Consider the following 19,066-nt stretch of genomic DNA (forward strand, 5'->3'; position numbering starts at 1 on the left):
GAGTGGTCTTGTATTGGCCTTTTCAGCTGGCCACACAGACCCTTTCCATTGTTCAGTTTTTTGTAATATAAAAGCAGTGGCTTTTAAACATGTTGGATCATTCAATTATAACAAATATAGTATATATCACAGTCCAGCACATATTTACATATTTAAAACACATAAGTAACCAAAATAAAAATGTAATAAACTGCAATGTATTTCCTATTTTTAGTATATGCTATGCATGCTTTCTATTTTGTACTTTGTGAAATTATTTTATTTATATATAAATATTCTGTAATCTATCTGAAAATTATAGATATAATTGAAGATATATATTATTCATTTATATCAATATAGATATGTATATTTTCTATTTAAATAAATGTTCATCATAATTCACCAATGATCTGTGACCATAGTTTAAAAACAAAGAAGTTATTCTAAATCCTTCCACAGTTGGAGAAAGCTCTCGGGAGTTCCATTGCTTCTTACCTACTAAAGGAATGCCTACTGCTTTGCCTACATTTCCTTAGTACTAATATACAGTTTGTGCAGAGTTAATTTACGTCATTCTAACATAACTGACATTTTCTCTTGGTTCCTTTTATATTCTCAATTCTTTTTCCAACTTTTTAAGCTATTTGTAATTTGTGCTTTGCAGTGAACGTTAGGAAAACAATTTTAGACTATCATCAGTATCCTACAGTAGGTTAGCAAATTTATAAATACATTTGACTTTGAATGATGCAGGTTTGAACTGTACAGGTCCACTTATACCTGGGTTTTTTCAATAAATATGGTAAAGCAAGGCAAATATATTTTCTTTTCCTTATGATTTTCTTAGTATTTTTCTAGCTTACGTTATTATAAGAATACAGTATATCATACATATAGCAGCATATAAAATATGTGTTGTTTATGTTATCAGTAAGGCTTCTGGTTCATAGTAGGCTACTTGTAGTTAAGTTTTGGGGGAGTCAAAAGTTACACATGGATTTTCAACTGTGCAGGAGACAGCACCCTCCCTCCCCACATTTTCAAGGGTCAAGTGTACATTTCAAAGTTTATAGAAGATACTCTTCTTCATACAAACTTTTCTCAGTATGGCATATAATACATTTATTAATAGGCACAAATATATTTTGTCTATCTAAAATTAAAAAAGCCAAAAGTAGATAAACTTGTTTATCATTTAATGTCTTTCTTATTTGGAAATGATTTATATATTCAATGAATACCCATTATGTATATTTAACAGTATAAACTTTGATTTTATTTACATAATTTAAATTACTTATTTTTTTAAAAGATGTTATTTATTTATTCGTGAGAAACACAGAGAGAGGCAGAGACATAGGCAGACTGAGAAGCAGGCTCCATGCAGGGAACCTGGTGCGGGACTCCATCCCGGGACCTCAGGATCACACCCTGAGCCAAAGGCAGATGCTCAGCCACTGTGCCACCTAGGAGTCCCTCAATTACTTATTTTTAATGACTATACTTGGATTAGACATAAATAGTTAATTATATTATGTTTCTTGTTGAGAGGTTTTGAAGGCACATCTGCTTTTATTAAACCAATAAGTGTAAATCTGCTTTAAATTATTAAACTAGGTTTTATTTATTAAAGATTATCCCAGATATATAAACTTGAAAAACTTTTGGGTTAGTTTCTAATTTCTAAGAGTGTACTTATATACATACTTAATTTTCTCTAAGTCAATTAAATAGGGCTCCTGACAGATTAATTTTGGCAATACCATCTGCAGGTAGAAAAATAACACATCCATAGCATATATACATGAGCAACATATAAATAGGCACAAACAGAAATCTCAAACCTTTTATTTTAGGAATTTTAGCCATTCTCAAGTATAAAATTCAAAAGAATAGTTGGATCCAAATTGTGTTTCCGGCAGATTGTAAGGGCCGAAATCTTTCACTAATTTGTTTGTTTGCTGTAATGATCTTCTTAGAACTGTTTTTAAAGTCATTTTATCTTTGAGAAGTTTCTGCATATCAATAAAAAAATGCATTCCTTGGTCTTTTTTAAAGTTGACTCCAAAGGTGGATTTATCTATACAAGGGATCCTTAGAATGGCCTTTACAATTCCAAATTATTCAAAAGCTCACCCAGTTTTTCAGAAAGGCACGCAATATTCTGGGTCCAAGGACCAGAACCTAAATTGCCTTTGGCTTCGCTAAAATGTCTTACCTATGGGAAGCTCTGTTTACTGATGGGTGTTCTAAAACATGTGTTTCACCTCCCTTGAATAGGATGAATGACTTAACAGGAAGTGCTCAGTACTGTATTGTACAATGGAAACTAACATCACATTGTATGCTAACTGGAATTTAAATAAAAACTTAAAAAACAAAGCCAAAAACAGACTTGAATAAAGCTAGAGAGATTAACCAAAAAGAGAGAGCTTGAATCCCAGAAGACCTACCAAACTAAATGGGAAAAGATGACTCCGGGAGGCAGAGGTGCTCAGGTGGGTACTGCACGCAATTCTGGAGTCATTATTTCCTTTAGGGCTCATTTTCTTCAGACTCCACTTTGGACCACCATGTAAGATTAACCTCAAAATAAAATAGTTATTTTATGAGCAAAATCAGCTTATTTAGGAATAGCAGAGAAATTGCTATTTGGGACAAGCAAGTTCTGGTGAACCATAGGTAAATCCATAGAGACAAAGTGAAGGTCAGTTTTTATTATGTTTTAGGAGGAAATTGTAGAGGGTTGTTTTAAATAGAAGTTTATTGGAGAAGAATAAGAATTTTAGATTGTAGTAACTTCTCTCACTGGCTGCAAGCAGTGTTTAGTACATTGTTGCTAGGGATAGAGAGATGTGGAGGCTGAGAAAATTAAGGCCATTCCACCTCAAGTTTAGCATTAGCACAGTACAGCCATCTTAGGCCCCTGTGAATAAGAGCTGAACTTTACAGGAAAAACTGCAGAATGTCCTTGACAGGGAATCCCATATCAGATCTTAAGAAACTCCCCCACCCTTTCCCCCATATTGGAATGGAAAAAATTCCTCCACCCCTTCTGAAAATCCTTTAGACCAGCCCATAACAAACCCAGCTGTAACCCACTTTGGGGTCCAAGCCCCTGCTCTGCTGTGTGGAGTATACTTGGACCCAAGCTTGAGCTTGTAAATAAACCCTCGTATTCTTGCATTGGTGTCGGCTCCTTGGTGGTTTCTCAGATACGTAATCTTGGGCACAACAGAGAGATCTTCCTTCTTTTTCTTAAAAACAGCAGATGAAATTCCTATGTGAAAAATGTACACCCTTGTGAACACAATTCCTATCTTTCTTCTTCCTGCTGCAAAGAGTGGTTTGTACTTATTTTCTTTATTTTTGCAAAGCAGTGACCTATATTAATGATACTGTTTTACTTATATTAGTAATTTTACCTAAACTGTGTAGTGATAATAAGTCTCTTGATTCTAAACCAAATAATCTTTTAGAATAATGAACTAGAGGAAGATTACAATAGAAAACCCTGGACCTCACCACGTGGGAGTACCTATGTAAAACTTATAGCATGAGGGGACACAGCAGATCAGATGAGAATAGTTTGGTCTGTCTGGGAAACTGGCTTCCAAAAACAGGGAAGGATCAGCACATGCCAATTTCTATTCCCAAAGTACCTTCAGAGTTCACAAGAACTGATGAAGTCAGTGAGCACAGGGACAAGACAGAATTATAACTGATTGAGGTCTCTTGACACAGAAACAGAGGCAGAGTGAGATTTATTTAAATTTTAAGGGAGATGACTAGTTGAAAGAAAAAGTCCTGTTACAAGTACTGGTTAACATATCCTGAGTTCCTACCAAATCTAATTCAGAAACTTGTTGATTCATCTAAAGACTTAGGATAAGGTATTGTCACTATCTTTAATGTAACTCTCCTATTTTTTTTTGTGCGTGTGTTTTAGTAAAGGATTGTTACAAAACTAATGATGCTTCAAGTCTTAAAGGAATTCAATCCTAAAGATGAAATTATTATGACCTTAGAAATGATACTCAGCTCCCATCCAAAAAAAATGGAGACATTAACAATATATGTTAGAAAATTAATTCAGTGGTGCCTGAGTGGCTCAGTCAGTTAAGTGTCTGACTCTGGTTTCGGCTAAGGCCATGATCTCCAAGTCATGAGATCAAGCCCCTCAATGGTCTCTGTACTCCACAAGTGGAGTCTGCCTTAAAGACTGTCTCTCTATCTCCCTCTCTCCCTTCCCCACCCCTCTCTCTCAAATAAATAAATAAATCTTTTTTTAAAAAGTTAATTCATTCATATTTCCAAACATCCAGTCATACCACTAATTATTATTTTGTATATTTCCAGTTATTCCTGAGTATATATAGTTTATATCCATCAAAATTTTATATATATATGTATTATATATATATTTATATATAAAGCTATGTGTATATAAATAACTGTAGATAACTATATAGTAATTTCATAGTTTTTACTGAGGCCTATATTCTATTTATTCTTTGTGTGTCTTAGAACCTTAATAAGATATGGGCTTAAGATAAGATATGGGACAATCTTAATAAGATTAGAAATCTTTTTTCAGTTAAAGATGTACAGACAGAGGCCTCTACTACACAGTGATGTGGAATATAACAAAAAATAGAAATCACAATTGTTGCTCTAAAAGCACTTATAATTTAGGGGGACAGGGACACCTGGATGCCTCAGTGGTTGAGTGTCTACCTTTGGCTCAGGTCATGATCCTGGGGTCTTGGGATCAAGTCCCACTCAGGTTCCCCACAGGGAGCCTTGTTCTCCCTTTGCCTATGTCTCTGCCTCTCTCTCTGTCTCTCATGAATAAATAAATAAAATATTTTTTAAAAATTTAGAGGGACAGAACAAACATATCTGAAAACAAAAATTCAGATAAAGGCAGTTATAATTAATGTCAAATGAGATAAAATAATTGGAGAGAATTTAGAAGGAAACAACAAATATCCTGTAGGCCAGGATGGTCTAGTAAGGCTTACTGGAACAAGCAGGGCTAAAGCTCAGTCCTGAACGATTACTATGATTAAGATACATAGAGGGGAGAGAAGAGAGAATCTGAATAAGAAAGACTGTAATAATAATAATAATAATAATAATAATAATAATAATAAAAGTACAGAATATTTATTTCTTTTTTGTAAACAGTAGATTGACTTGATTAAAAGAGGAAGAAGAGAATGTGCAAAGAACAATGTGTTCTTTACTCTCTCCCACCCTCCTTCCCTCCCTCCCCTCCTTCCTTTTTCCAGCTTTCCATCCATCCATCCATCCATCCACCCACATATCCATGCACCCAATAACTGAATGGCCAGGGAGCTAGCTAAGAGGCAGAGCTGGATTTGAAACAAGGTTGCTGTGTATTCAAACTTATAAGAGTATAATAAATTTCTAATACATATTTGCAAGAGTTTAGTTGGAGATATAGAGTTTCTTTATAACTCTTTTATGAAGATTAACTCGTTAGGTTAATAAATGTAGGTCTAGGAAACAATGTTGAAGAAAGGAAAAAAAGATGTAAGTGCACACACATGTTGGTATATGTGTCTGTGTATGTGTACAAAACAAGAAAAAGTCATTCAAAAAAAAAAAAGAAAGAAAAAGTCATTCATACATTGAGTTAACAGCATCCTTGTCAAAAGAACCAGTGAAATAGCCCCTTTAGTACTGTCTTTGCTCACTGGTTTGCACAAGGTATCTTCTCTTCCACCAGTCCTTTAAACTGCTGCTCACCAAAGAAAGAGGCAAATAGGATAAAGAGAGTAAAAGAAAGCTTGGACAGCTTTTACCACAATCATATTGTGGTGCTTTTCATAAAAGCTCTAAGGACACTTCTTTCTGGGAGCAGTTGGGCTAAAGTAGATAGAAGAGGTACATGAATTCAAATTTTTTAGAGTATCTTTTGGATTTAGAAAGTCCTTTAGAAGGTCATGTAAGTACTCTGAGTCCAAGTATGGACATCTATTGAATTACATCAAGACTGAGTAAGAGTATAATTAGACTATCTGTAAGTACCCAAAAAGTGGTATTTAAAAGTTGACTAAGCTTGTGCACACCCACACCCCCCCCACACACACCCCCCACACACAGTCTCATCTTTGTATATAAAAGAAAACCAATGTTACATTTGTTTTGCTGAATCTATGTGATGATTGAGATGCATAAAGGCAAGTGAGTACGATTTTATTCATACATCATAGATTAAAATTAGATTAAAAATGCACATATTTGATTATGATTTAAACCATTAATGTGACTTAATAGAACAGAGAATAGAACATTGGCTCTCTTTTAGATTTCTAAAATGTTCTATTTCTGCTCTGATGAGTTGAAATCCTCCTACTCCCACAAAAACAATTATAATACATTAAATTAAATGATCATTTTAAAAGTATTGTATGGGAGACCAAAGTAAAGTTGAAAAAAAACACAAATCTTCCTATTCCTTTACTATCCTCAAAATAAAAGGAGGAAATGGAGATAGGTTCTGATTGTGTTAAAAATAAAAACAAACAAACAAAAAATATCACACTTGTGGTAACTTGTGTGCCCAGACTGCTTCATTCTCCTCTGCTAAATAGTAAAAACATAATTAGAATCCTCATATGTATCTCTATGTGTTCTATAAATCAGGTTTAGTGGTATATGGGATGACCAGCAATTGTGATGTTATCAAGTTATATGATATTTTGAGACTGACATCTGACTGTCATGGAAAAAAAAAATAATTTCACAATTGCTGAATAACAGTATGAACATGATCAAAGAAAGCAAAGATGCAATTCATCTCACCATTGGTGACTTTATGAGATGCAATCCATAGTTAAACAGATTCATATTGATCCAAAGTGTTTTACTAGCACTCAGCAATGCTAGCAATCTAATTTACCTTGAGATTTGATAAAGGTAGGCTTTATTCATCAAAATGTTTTTAAAGGCTATTTTTTCTTTGCCTTTTTTATGGTTTAGCAAATCAGAGCCTTTATGTTTTTCTCTGTAAGAGTTAACTATATTCATTTATCATGAGTTAGTAACCATTGATAAAATAATCTTAAGGAGTAATATAATATTTCAAAGCTCCGAAATAATAAGTTACTTGCTAGGTTTGTTTAAACAAGCCATCAGTATTAGATACAATTAAAATTAACACGATGAGGGTTGGTGAATTTCAAACAATATACTCTAATTTTTAGGGGATGACCATAGAGGAAATGATATTATCTATCGCTGGTGTTCTTGCGAAAGTCATTATTGTTTTTTTAAGCCCTTCTTTAATATTTTAGTATAAGTGCAGAAAAAATCAAAGTTCTTTCTTTTTCAGGTAGTTTGAAACAATATGGAATAAGGAATAAAATAGAATCAGGTCTTAAGGCATTCTTGGGGATGGACTATTAATCTGCCCTGCTCTCATGTAGTAAACTTAAGAACTAACCTGAGTATGAGATAATATTTTTGAGATACTTTTGAAATCTAATTTTTCTCCTCTGGATCTTGAGATAATCTGATGGTTTAGTTAAAAAAGCTAATGATCTCATATAGCATATAGCACATATAGCATTTCTGAGATTCAGATTTACATCACAAGTTGGTATGAAATCACAATGTTTTATTTGTTGCCTTTGCTCAAATCTAGGGTTTTTTTTTTTTGTTTGTTTTTGTGTTTTTGTTTTTGTTTTTTAAGGTGTCCCCAGCCCTCTCTTCATGTTTCCTGACATTTTGGGTAATCTTTAGTTTCTCTTTGGTTTAGAAGATTTTGCTTCTGTTTTCTCTTAAGGAAGGATATTTATAATGGTTTGTATATCCAAACTCAATCACAGACGATAGGTAGTTTTTTTTTTTTTAATTTTTTATTTATGATAGTCACACAGAGAGAGAGAGAGAGGAGGAGACATAGGCAGAGGGAGAAGCAGGCTCCATGCACCGGGAGCCTGATGTGGGATTCGATCCCGGGTCTCCAGGATCGCACCCTGGGCCAAAGGCAGGCGCCAAACCGCTGCGCCACCCAGGGATCCCAGGATAGGTAGTTTTGACAAACATGCTATTTTATACCTTTGGTATTCCTAGTGTCAAGGTGGACTTCATTTCCCACTGATTTCCATTTTGGAAGAAACGAAAAGACTGCTTTTCCTTTTTTTTTTTTCCAATTAAAATATATTTGACATATAGTATTTTGTAAATTTAAGGTGTACAACATGTTAATTTGATGCATTTATAAGTTGTAATGTGATTGTGATTGCCATTGTAGTGATAATTAGCACTTCCATCACTTACATAATTATCCTTTATTTTTAGTGATTGGAATAATTAAGTTCAAGGCTCTTAGCAAGCTTGATGATTATACTATAGTACTTTTGTCTATGTTCACTATATCATTCATTAGATCTTTAGGACTTATCTACTAGTTGTTGCAGGTTTGTGTTCTTGCGTAACATTTATCCTATCTCCCCACCCTCGCCTCTGGTAACCACCATCTTATTTGTTTTTACAAGTTTGACCATTTTAGATTCCACATGTAAGTAATACCATATAGTACTCATTTCCCTCTGTCTGACTTAGGACTACGTTTTTGAAGACCAGTGCTTTGAGAAAGACTGAAATGCTTTCACTCAGGAAACACCAAAAGTATTTCCCCTTTTTAGTACAAATTAATGAGACACTCAATAATTTTCTTTTAACATGAAGCCTCCGTTCACCCCAGCTCCAAAAAATCACTTTTTTTTTTTTCCCCATCTGTAAGAGGTATCTTTGTTGTCTGTTTTTTTCTTCCAGAGGCTTTCTGAGATGGGAGATTAATATTTGAGTGTGTAATTATAAATGCCTGCCTTGGTGGAGATTTTTCTGTCCCTTGTTAACATGACTCTTGAGATAGTTTCTTCAGACAAGGCTTTGTAGTGAGTAGAGAGCAGCTTTTAGCAAGAAGATGGCATGTGATGCTGGGATCTAAGTGCACAAGCACCATTCAAAGTTCTTATCAGAAAAAATTGAACTTGTAGGAAAAAATTTAATTCTCTTTCTGGTAGATTTAGTATTTTTGTGATCTCAAGTGCTTTTATGTATAAGACTTTGAGAAACTTTTATTTGTTGTACTGCTATTCTGTCAGAGAAAGGACGAAATACAGGGATGCCTGAGTGGCTCAGTTAGTTAAGCATGGACTCTTGATTTCCTCTCAGGTGATGATGTCAGGCTTGTGAGATCAAGCCAGGCACTCTGCTTGAGATTCTCCTTCTCTCTCTCTCTAAAATACATAAATAAATAAATCTTAAAAAAACACAATCTCCTTCACAATAAAGAAGCACAAATAAATTTCCAAATGCGTGTTAAAATTCAAAGAAGTTCCAGATTTTTACGGTGTTAATGGCATGGTGATTAAAACCTCAAATACACTTGGGTTAAATTCCTAATAATATATGTAATTGTTTTGTGATCATGAGCAAAGTAGTTAACTAATTTTCCTGTTCCTCATTTAAAAATGCAGATAATAATAGTATAGTTGTCCTAGGACTGCAGTGAGGATTAAAGATACAACACAAAGCATGTATAAGCTATTATTTATTATTATTATTAATTCAGGCCTTTCATAATAGGGTAAAATGATTATTGTTTCTACTTACACACTCCTAAATACATTCTCAAATCTTTGCTTTCTCTGTGCTACTCTTCATTTCATGAAAACTGTTTTACTCCAGGTCAATAATGATTTCCATATTTGCTGAATAAATGAGCATTTTTCAGACCTTCTCCTCAACTCACTGCAAGTTTTGACACTGCTCACCACTTTTTTTATTGCAACTCTTTCCTGTTTTGCCACCTCAGTGTATTAGAGAACACAGAGGAGTCTCAAAGTGTGAGCCTCCTCTTTTAACTGCCTGCCCAGCTAGTAAGGAACTCTGTTGTTTTAAGTATATGTACTATGTTCTGTGCCCTCCCTATATGCCATATATCACCAATGCCCTGCTCTCCAGGCCATGTGGGTTGACTTTTCCAGTATGGGTTATTCAAAAACAACAGGAGCAAATTTATAGACTTGCTACTTAAAACAGATTAAGATGAGATTACTTTTGAAAACCAAGAGATTGAATGCCATCTATGCTTATAATAAGAGGCTTATAATTATAGGCTCTAACTATAGCTTGATAGACTGTCTATATGGCCTCTTAGTATATTATCATATGTCACTGGGGTATGGATATGGTAGATGCATATTTTGGCCTCAAGAAATAAGCTAGAAAAAGAATCTAGCTGGGGAATCTGTAGATGAGTTAAAGATATTTAACATGGTCCCTGGTGACTTTCTTATCAGAAGTCAGGTATAATTGTCTCTCTAATCAGGAACAGGTGATTAAAAGACAAAAATTAGGTGACTAAGATGGTTAAGCATCTGCCTTCAGCTCAGGTCATGATCTAGGGTCCTGGGGTGGAACCCATGTCAGGCTCCCAGCTCAGCTGGAAGTCTGCCTCTCCCTCTGCCTCTCCCCCTGCTTATGCTCTCTCTCAAATGAATAAAAAAAAAAAACGTCAAAAGACAAAAATTAGAACATTAAGTGGCAAGAAAAGTCTGTATACTATTGCTGCTATTTTAACACAAATAGGTAAGAGAGGTAGCAGAAAAAGCTTTACTTTAATGGCAGAAAAAGCCTAGGACAATTGTTCTCAAATTGTAATGCACAGAAGAATCATCTGGGATGTCGGTTAAAAATACAGAGCCTCAATCTCTACGTATTTTGGGTAGTCTTTAGGGGATATCTTATATGTGTTCTCAAAGAAATCTTCCCCTGCAGACTGCTTTTGCTCTCCTGCCAAGAGTGCAGGGCATCTGACCTATCCACTGGGTGTCCATTCTGCTCCTGGGCATAATGGGCTACAGCTGTACCCTGCTGTTACTCCTCTCAGAAAATACCATTCCCTCAGAGTGCTGTTTCCCAAGTAATAAGTAAAACCCAATTCAAAACCCCTGAGATTTTTAAAATACTATTTCCTTCCCTGTGGTTCTCTCTGCAATGGAGCCTAGTGTCACAATGCTCTGCACAGAGATGGGGAGGGAATGTACTATTTCCCTATAAATGTAGCCTCTTGACAGAACCCTATAATAGCAGGAAACTTAACCCTTCTATTTCTCCTTCTTCTCCATACATATTACACAGAAAATACATGTCTCACAGGTTGGGAGCTACATAGATCTACTAACTATTTAAGGCCCATTGTGGAACTCCACACTAAAATGATTGCCTGAATTTTTACAATGGTCTTTTTGCTGAAATCTCTGCATCTTGTCTCACTCATTCTGGTCCATTCTGCCTCAACTAGGATTGTCTTTCTCTAATGCAAATCTGATTATATTATTCTTTGGCTTAAGATCCCTCAATGAGACCAGTTGCTTTCAGGATAACATCTAATTCAGCATAACCATTATTCTGTTCATCTTTTAGCCTTAGTTCTCACTTCTTGCCTCCATACCTCCTGTCTGTCTTTCAGACCTTATCTCTCACAGTCTCTGTCTTTGTAGTAATTGGCATAAGCAACACATACCTTCCATTTACTGGTTACAAACTTTTTAACCCTAATGATGTAAAGTTATTTTGGTCAAGGATCATTCTTTCTCTTTTGTGTTTCCATGTTCCCTAGCATAGAACTTTCAATATAGTTGCTAAGGTAAATCAGAAATACAGATAGGAAGGAGGAAAAACAGGAAGAAAGGAAGGAAGGAAAGAAGGAAGGAAGGCATACAATTGTCTAGAGACTAATACTAGATATAATGGTTTGTTTAACACCCTCATATATGAGAAGTTTGTTTTTCTAATTGGTTTCCACTATAGAAATAAAACTAACAAACAGGCAGTAATAAGCTATTTATTTTTGGTTATAATTGCCCAGTGCTACTGTTCCGACTACTTTTTCTCTGAAGTACATACCACTAATGTCATCAATTTATGCTGCTGGTTATTAAACGGGGATCAATAGAATGCCTTCATTCATATTGGCATGCAGGGAAGGAGGTCAGAGAAAGAAAAAGGAAAGGAAAGGGAAAACGAAAGAGAAAGGGAAAAAAAGAGTCTTAGACTGAGGAAGATAAAAAGAAGGGAAGATGCTTAAGTTAGGGATTTATTTTTAATTGGTCTCCTTCACAATTGTTTTGCTGTTCTGAAATAAATCTTGAAAACACATAAGAAACTTCAGCCAAGCCAGGAAGCAACAACCCACTTATTTTGAGTCCTCAGTGGTATAATGAATATCAATTGTAGATAGTGAGTTTAATTTTTAATGCTTTCCACAGTTTAGTGCTGGGCATCTAATCATTAAAGAAGTAAAGAAAGGAAGTGAGCGGGACTATTGCTTATCTATCCATGGTCTTTCAGTCAAGGCCAACGTTTTATACTCTGCTCTCTGCAGCTGGGGCTACAGTTCAGATTTTTTTATCAGCTAAGGTGTTTTTTTTTTTTTTTTTTTTTTTTTTTGTATTTTTGTTTTTGTTTTTTTGTTTGTTTTTTAACTTCTAAGAATGGTGGCCATTAGTGGGAGAGTAGATGGTAAGAATCTAGCTCCCTGCTTTCTACTTTCCCTGTGTCCTTATCCCAGTACCAGCAGTTGATCCTGGGCTCCAGCTTCTTTCACCACTCCTAGAACCAAGCCTGTCAGACCTCCTCACAGGATGCCCCAGACACTGGCTAATGCTCTCCTCTTTGGTTTGAGGTTGCCTTACCTTTCCAAATTTCTGGAACTCAATCCTATCCATTTTGTTTTCCTAACTGCAGATAATTAAATGCTTTCTACCCAACAGTTATTTTCTTGAGCACCCCAGAATTTGCCTTTTGTTCCTTCACCAATACCCACCTCCACAAATAACAGCTTAGTAGTATCCTAAATTAAATCTACCCTCTTGAAGCACCTAGTGCAAGTTTTGTTTTCCTGAGTATACTCTCATACATCAGGACTCTAGACTCTGTCTTCTATTAATTTAGAGGTTATAATATATCTACATTGAAGTGACATCAAATAGATACTCACATGTCTGGATTACATTAAACGTACCCTTTTATTTTCATCTTTCGCATTTCTGCTCAGCCTCATTTCTTCCTATGCCATAATACAAATCTTAAAATATAATTTTTCTGTGTTCTGCATGCCTGACATGTCTGTGAACTTCTCATCTAGATTTTTTTTTTTTATGATGGTCTTCAATATTCTTTTTCTCCCTATTCAGACACTTTTCTTAAGGTCTTATCACCATCCCTCTAACAGTGAGTGGTACCCCCTACTACCACAGCTTATAATATGAAATTTCTGTTATAAAATCTTGAAAATTTATCTTACCTTAAAATAATGTTGATAGTGGTAATGATGATAATTGCCTGTTAGTCAATTTTGTTTTCTGAAGTTAAGAGTTATGTGAGGATAGGGTGTCTGGGTGGTTCAGTTGTTTAAGCAACAGACTCTTGATTTCAGCTCAGGTCATGATCTCAGGGCCATGGGATTGAGCTCATATAGGGCTCCATGCTCGGTGTAGAGCCTGCTTAAGATTCTCTCCCTCTGTGCCTACCCCAGACATACACATGCACTCTCTCTCTCTTGCTCACTCTCAAACAAAAACAAAAACAAAAAACCCAAAACCTTAAAAGAGCAGTTATATAAGGACAGAAACTGTATCCTCAGTTTCTTTTCCATTGCCCATTGTACCCATTAGATAGCCAGTTATACAGAGATACTCTTTAATTACATGTGAATTGTCTAATTTCTTCTTTCAGCTTAGCAAGTAACCATAGTTTGTCCTTTTGCCAGTATAAGTGGTTCTGAATATTGTATTTCCAGGATGCCAGTGCTTACCTTCCAATATGGGTAGAAGGATATTGTATTAATAATGATGAAGTGTTTTAGAGTTAGGCCATGTAATATTTTTCTGACAGATTTATTGCTCCTTTCATTCTTTGAAGTCCCATACTGAAATCTCAGACTTGACCTGGGCTTGGGTATTGAAAATTCCCAAACCTCTGTTGGTATCTGAAATGCCAACACTTCATCACTGGAATATCCAGCCAGATTGTTGATTTCTCCATTAGAAAAGAGCCCTGTTTGCTAGAGGGAAACATTGTAGGAAATTCCATCTTTGCCTTAACTCTAATCTTCATGCTCTATCCCTCCCCAGCAGTTCTCCACATTTCTTTCTGCAACAAGGCTCTAATTCAGTGAAGTTCCTCTGGGTGTGAATGCCTATATTCTTTCCTCCTTAAATCTCTTTTTATTCTTCATTCCTCTCCACACCATGTTCTTCAAAGCTACCTTAGATTTCTTGTCCTCATTATGGGCTGATATATCATTTCTCTTTATCACTGGAGCCTACTCTGAAGGACTATTCTTAATTCTTCTTCCCCTAATGATAGGAATCTGGAATATCAAGATAATGGCTACAAGAACTCCCTACAGCTCCATTATACATCTGATTGAGCACACTGAGTTCACTGTGCTGTCAACTGTGGCAGAGATTCTTGTATTCCATGGTGATCAGGTGCTAGTTTATCATTATGAGCAATGAGATTATCTGAGTTCTCTTTTCTTTGTACTATCCAGCGGGATACTTTCAAAAACATAAAAATACTGCTGGCCTGTTGATAAGAATTTTTAGTTTATAATGATTTTTTTTTTTTTACTTTTCTTGTCTTTTTATTTGTGTTTTTAAAATCTTTTGACTTTTCTCTAGTTCTTGATAGAGATAGAGAGAGGGGCTTCTAGAATTCTTTACAGATAGAGAAGTAGCCTCTCTAATTAAATTGAGTGATGACTTCTATCTTTAAATACTGTGAATTGACGTTGTAGTAGGAGATTTAAGCAAAAAGGGACAATTGCTTCCTGCACACAAACTCATGCATGCTTCTGATGTAAGATGTTTGGGTATTCACTCTGTATTTCAGTTAACTATTCTCTAAAAATCAGATCTGGTCTTATAATTAATTTACATCTGAATGATGCAGTGGTTCTCTTCCAGGGTGCAGTATTTCCCCCTATTTACAGGATAAAAAGTTACCTTATTAGGTAGGATGTTGTGGATGCTGGCAGATCATGTGAAACCCCAAGATCAGAGGCAATGGACTTTATTACTTACAGCACAGCAAGCATGCTGTTAAGTCCCACAGGGGTGATGGGGAGTAACCCAGTTGGATGCTATGTATGCAGTGACTTTGCATTGCAGTTTGGAAACTCTATGCTTGGGAAGTCCCTGCTTCCACTGTGAGCTTGCTATTTTTCTTGGCAAAGACACAACCTTAGAAATGGACTGGATAAAGAATGATTAGGGACCGGAATTCTTGTCATTTTCAGTAAAAATAGGCACAGATACTCAATACTCATATCTGATTACCTCTTCCAATTTTCCTTAAATTCAATTTTAGCAAAAATCTCTCAGAAAATTTGTTTAAAGTCCATATTCCTGGACTGGATATAATGTAGAGAGATTTTCATTCAACAGTTCTGAGGTATTGCCCAAGATACAGCATTTTAATTTAATAACAATGTATTATTTTGATGCAGTTTCTTTCTCCTAATACAGTAGGGATTGTTTTGCCCCCAGATTGCCTCCTTATGCATGCTATCATGCACAACGGAACTGAATGTACTCTATGTATTCACATGACAACTTTAGAAAAAAAGGTACAAGAAAAAAGCCCAACACCTAAACATACTATGCATTCATTAGTCAGGGATTTACATGTGTATGGCTATCTGTTATCCTGGTGTATATCACGAACTAACAACAGCAGAGAGGTTACTAGATTACCAAATTCACCCATGTGTTAGCAATGTTAGTAGCTGTCTGTCAAACATTTTTTTGTTTGTTTGTTTTTAAGTCAAGGCATAAGCCCAAAAGAGGTGTGAGGGGAGTCTGTGGGTAGGAGTCAAATGGGGTTGGGAAATTCTTTATAAATATCAGCTGATGGGGCACCTGGGTGGCTCAGTGTGTTAAGAGTATCCCACTCTTTATTGCAGCTCAGGTCACAATCGCATACATTGTAGGATCTAGCCCTTCATTGGGCTCTAAGCTGGGTGTAGAGCCTGCTTAAAATTCTCTCTCCCTCTCCCTCTGCTCCTTTTTCTCTAAGAAAAACAAACAAACAAACAAACAAGCTAAATAAATAGATAATAAAATATCAGGAAGTTACTAGAATAATTGTTTGGAAAGAAGAGGACCAAGAACCCCAAATTTTGAGATCTGTTTTTGAGCTGATTCTCCCATAAAAAATATAGCGTTGGGAAAGTCACAAAATCTCTGCTAATTCATTGATAAAATACAGATAATATCTGTCTTAGCTGGGAGGTGGTGTGAGTTAGATGAGAAAATGTGTATAAAGCATCTTGTCAGCTGGAAAGTGATATGTAGATGCAAGCAGTGGTGATAATTTTGCTTAAGGCATTTTGCCTTTTAGGAAAAAGGCAGCATCTTGCTTCACAAATACAGTACTTAATAATATATGTTCTTGGGATCCCTGAGTGGCGCAGCGGTTTGGCGCCTGCCTTTGGCCCAGGGCGCGATCCTGGAGACCCGGGATCGAATCCCACGTCGGGCTCCCGGTGCATGGAGCCTGCTTCTCCCTCTGCCTGTGTCTCTGCCTCTCTCAATCTCTCTCTCTCTCTGTGACTATCATAAATAAAAATTTAAAAAAATAATATATGTTCTTCAGCAAACTGACAAAACTAATAATATTATCTGATTAATTTCCGTATCTTTCCTATGGAAGTAATTTTAATTACACTATTCCAGCACTGCTAAAGAATCTCAAATATTAGAAAAGTCTCCATTTATAATATTTTTCCATTGAGAATTGCTTTAATCAACAATTCATCATATTTTCCCCTTAACAAAATGTAAATTACATACATTTAATATAATTCACATGGAAATATCTTAGTATGTATACACAGATACTCACCCAGAAGGCCCAGGCACTATTTTATTTATTTTTATTTTTTTTGTTGTTGTTGACGTAAAGTTAAATTTTAAAATTTTATTTTAATATAGTTAACATACAGTGTTATATTAGTTTCAAGTGTACAATATAGTGATTCAACAATTCTATACAAGACCCACTGCTCATCAATTCTATACAAGACAATTCTATACCAGACCCACTGCTCATTAAGAAGAAGTGCCCTTCTTAATCCCCAAAGCCTATTTCACCCATCCCCCACCCATTTCTCCTTTGGTAACCATCAGTTTGTTCTCTATAGTTAAGAGTCTATTTTTTGGTTTTGTTTCTTAAATTCCACATATGAGTGAAATCATATGGTATTTGTCTTTCTCTGACTTATTTCATTTAGCATTATACTCTAGCTCCAATCATGTACTCGCAAATGGCAAAATTTCATTCTTTTTATGGCTGAATATTCCATTGGTGTACGTACCATATCTTCCTTATCTGTTCATCAATTGATGGACACTTGAGCTGCTTCCATAGTTTGGCTATTGAAAATAATGCTGCTATAAACATAGGGGTGCATGTACCTTTCTGAATTAGTGCTTTCATATTCTTTGGGTAAATACCTATTAAGTATGACTGCTGGATTATACGGTAGTTCTATTTTAACTTTTTGAGGCATCTTCATACTATTTTCCACAGTGGAAACAACAGTTTGCATTACCATCAATAACACACTAGGGTTCCATTGTCTTCACATCCTCTCCAACACTTGTTGTTTCTTGTGTTTTTCATTTTAGCCATTCTGACAGGTTTGAGGTGAAATTTCATTTTAGTTTTCTTTTTCTTTTTTATTTGTTTTTTTTAATTTTATTTATTTATTCATGAGACACACACACACACACACAGAGGGAGAGACACAGGCAGAGGGAGAAGCAGGCTCCATGCAGGAAGCCCAATGTGGGACTTGATCCCAGGATTCCAGGATCACACCCTGAGCCAAAGGCAGACACTCAACTGCTGAGCCACCCAGGCAGCACCTCATAATAGTTTTGATTTACATTTGCCTGATGATCAGCGATGCTCAGCACCTTTTTATGTATCTCTCATCCAACTGTACATCTTTAGAGAAATGTCTGTTCATGTGTTCTGCTCATTTTTTAATTGGATTCTTTGTTTGAGTGTTGTCTTATAAATTCTTTATATATTTTGGTTACTAACCCTTTATGCATATATAATTTGCAAATATCTTCTCCCATTTCATAGGTTTCCTTTTATTTTTGTTAATTGTTTCCTTCTTTGCAGAGGCTTTTAAATTTGATGCAGTCCCAATAGTTTATTTTTGCTTTTATTCCCCTTACTTCAGAAGATATATCTAGAAAAATGTCTACAGCCCAGACATTGTTTTAATATGATTCTTTTCTCCAAACTATTGCTCTTTGATCCTTTTTAATTTGCCAGTTTAGTATAAAGTGGCAGCACTATTGACAAATAAGTCATTTTTTTAATAATTTCAGAGTACGCATTAGAAGTTCAGGGAGATTTTATACTTATGGTTTCTTCTGAAGTGCAACTGACTACAATGTAATAGCTCTGCTGTCATCGTGTCTATTGGACAAGGACCAACATGTTTGAACACTATTTAATATGACAGTATTCATTTGAACTAAGTTGTTCTTGAAGAGACGGTACTCTCAGGACCAATTCTGGACAACTAAATGGCCTCCACCATTTAGTCCACAATGTAATCTTCCAGGGATTCTTAATCAATAAAATGTTTGCCTACCTGGAGTTTTAAAAATTTTTGTGCAGTCCAAATTAAGTAAAAGGCATATTTCAGTGATATAATGAAGTATAAGAAAAATCTGCTAAACATTTATAAACTAATATTTTTATTATTTTCCATCTTTTACATACTGGCATTTGTGCTATATTGAATATAAGGGCATTTGGAAACTCAGTGGGCCTTTCATGTCACCTTTATGATGATAAATGCTTTCTGTTTATAAGAATCCTCAGTTTTGTTAGTCTTAAAGCTTGTCTGATATATTATTGCTATTCCAGCTTTGTTTTTGTTTTGCTTTTTGTTTTTTTACTTCCATTTGCATGGAATATATTTTTCTATTCTTTCATTTTCAGTCTG

This window comes from Canis aureus, chromosome 7 (genome assembly GCF_053574225.1).
Source record: "Canis aureus isolate CA01 chromosome 7, VMU_Caureus_v.1.0, whole genome shotgun sequence".
In the NCBI taxonomy this organism is placed as follows: Eukaryota; Metazoa; Chordata; class Mammalia; order Carnivora; family Canidae; genus Canis; species Canis aureus.